The sequence below is a fragment of the Rhynchophorus ferrugineus genome, unplaced genomic scaffold (assembly GCF_030347505.1).
Source record: "Rhynchophorus ferrugineus isolate W39M unplaced genomic scaffold, kcgeb_rfMv2 rfM1, whole genome shotgun sequence".
Lineage (NCBI taxonomy): Eukaryota > Metazoa > Arthropoda > Insecta > Coleoptera > Curculionidae > Rhynchophorus > Rhynchophorus ferrugineus.
The window spans coordinates 11499245-11502439 of record NW_027472580.1 but is presented as its reverse complement, the minus strand read 5'-3'; positions in this window follow the sequence as shown (position 1 = coordinate 11502439).

The following is a 3195-nucleotide window of genomic DNA, read 5'->3' as shown; positions in this document are numbered from 1 at the left end:
AAAAACGATCTATCTTTTGAAACTCTCCAACAATCGGCTCATTTTTGGAATCTTATAAGAAGCGAAATGCTCAGACAGGTACTCATATGTCGTAACAAACAGTTATCAAAAAGAACAAGGCCTAGAGTAGAGGGCGGGCGGGATAACACATATCATTTTAATGTTTCCATTGGATTTGCATCATGTGGTCCAGTTTTGTCAAACCAAAACATAGCATTGTTGTGTTTTTGCTTATATTATGGCCATTTTTTGCTCAATGTTAGACTCAAATACCCAATTGTAGTTAACTATGGATACCGCTAGGAAGTCTAATAGAGTCATCATGCAATGGTTCCAAAACAAAGTGTTAGTGCAGTCTAATGTGCTCACTAATCAGCTATATATATATGCGACATGAAAGTGTGATATGACACCGTCCCAGAAAAATCAACCATCAAGGATTGATATGCTAAGTTTAAACGTGGTAAAATGAGTACTGAAGACATGATTTTGAGCGAAATGATTTTGAATGACCGTAAATTGAAATTGAATGAAATAGCAGACACACTAAAGATATCAACTGAACGTGTACATCATATCATTCACGAATATTTGGGTATGAAAGCTCTATGCAAAGTGGGTACCGTGCGAGCTTACTTTTGGCCAAAAACAACGATGAATTGATGATTCTGTGCAGTGTTTGAAAATAATCAAGCGTAATAAAATCGAGTTTTTGAGTCGATATGTGATAATGGATGAAACATGGTTGCATCATTTCACTCCGAAGTCTAATCGAGAGTCATCTGAGTGCACTATATACGATGAACTCGGTCCAAAGCGTGGGAAAACGCATAAGCCGGCTGGCAAGTTTATGGCGTCTGTATTTTGGGATGCGCGTGGAACCATTTTCAACGACTACATTGAAAAAGAAAGAACTATCAACAGCGACTATTACATAGCGTTATTGGACCGTTTGAGGACGAAATTGTCGAAAAACGGCCGCATTTGAAGAAAAAGAAAGTGCTGCTTCACCAAGACCGTGTCACAAGTCAGTGAAATGGATGGCAAAAATCCATGAATTGAGCTTCGAATTGCTTCCTCATCCACCGTATTCTCAAGATCTGGCCCCCAGCGACTATTTGCTGTTCTCAAATCACAAAAGAGTGCCCGCTGGGAAGACATTTTCATCGAATGAAGAGGTGATTGCTGAAACTGAGGCCTATTTTGAAGCAAAGGACAAATCATACTACAAAAATGGTATCGAAAAGTTGTAGGATCGCTATAGTCAGTGTATCATCCTTGAAGGGAATTATGTTGAATTGAGCTTCCAATTGCTTCCTCATCCACCGTATTCTCAAGATCTGGCCCCCAGCGACTATTTGCTGTTCTCAAATCACAAAAGAGTGTCCGCTGGGAAGAAATTTCCGTCGAATGAAGAGGTGATCGCCGAAACTGAGGCCTATTTTGAAGCAAAGGACAAATCGTACTACAAATGGTATCGAAAAGTTGGAGGGTCGCTATAGTCAGTGTATCATCCTTGAAGGGAATTATGTTGAATAAAAAAAGCTAATTTTGCCAAAAAATTTATTTTACTATGGCAGGCCGAGAACTTTTCAATTGACTTGTTAAGAAATATCGACTTTAGTTACATAACATTTAATATGGGACTAATTAATTAAGATAATATTTAATTTAGGAGATCCCTTAATGAGCTATTATTTCTATGTGTCATTTATATATTATAATCATAAGAAATGCTTATTGTCCAGTAGACCGATTGTTGAATCACTAAGAGTAATAATACAAAATATTTTTGACTGTTCAGAACACTCATTGTCTTCGTTGTCAAAATAAACACTTTTAGAACATCAAGACCACTGCTCACATATTGAAATCAATGGCCCATGGTGGCCATAAGCTTTAGGTAGCATTCAATGATCTTCAACTGTGTTTTTCTTTTAATTGAAGTAAAAAAACTAAAACTTCTCACAAATGTGATTTACTCCGTACAATTTCAGACATTTTCAACGCAGTACAAATGTTTTGTTCACTCTTTGACAAAATGACATATACGGAAAACCGAATAAAAGGAAGGTTTCAACATCAAATTAGTGACAAATGTACCCGACGCGATTTAATGAACTCTTGTTTAATAAACTATTGTAGATCATTTAAAATTAGTTTATAGGCTATTTTTGGAGTAAAAAATATTTGATTTATATTAAAACAACTTTTAATATTCATCCTATTTATTGCGTTAAGAAAAATTATCATTTCATAATTTTTCGATTTATATATCCTATGCGAAAAAACTATTTACGTCCAAGTACATAAAACGATTCCAAGACTTTTTAAAAATATATAATAAATGAAAATAAAAATAAAATATGTTTAAAAAGCATGGCATAACGACGTCAAAACGTCGCAATGTTGCCGTATCAACTATGAGTTTTAGTTCAGTTTGGCTATGACATAGAGCAAGATTCTAATATATATAAAATAATTGAACAAAAATAAAAAATAATTTATTTTAACATTATAGTATATCCAAAAACTACATTTAATTATACAGCCACAATGGCTTATAGGTTAGAGTTATAACATCTTATCACTGTTGTTTTCAAGAATTTTTGCTTTAGTGTCTCTAAAATAACTTTAGCTTGTCAGCATGTAAAATAAGAAAACATATTTATGGTTCTAAAATAAAACTTAAATAACATGAATATATACCGTCAAGTGCATAATAGTACTAATAATGAGACATGGGATATAATTAACTCAAAATTTATATGCAACATTAATATAGTTGACGTTATTGTAAACGAAAATACAAATCAATTAATATTTTCTTAATTACTCTAAATAGTACTGCTATTGAATACCTATATTATGATTATAGAGGTACATTTTTAAATATATATGTCAAATGCGAAGAAATTATTATCTATTCATTTTTAAAGTACAAGCGTGCCTCCAAATTTAGAGGTTAAGATCGAAACGAACGGACTCAGCAACACCGTCCAAGTCCAATTTCTGACATTCTTGATGACACTGGTCATTCAGAATTTAGATTTTACAATGTTGCATTTTATCAGGCATTTTGATATATTTTCGACGCAGAGGAATGCTTGGCGCATACTTTGTATAACTTAGTGATAAAAACCTAATAAAATAGAAGCCGAATCACCTTTTTTATAAAGGTCTTACACGACTAAC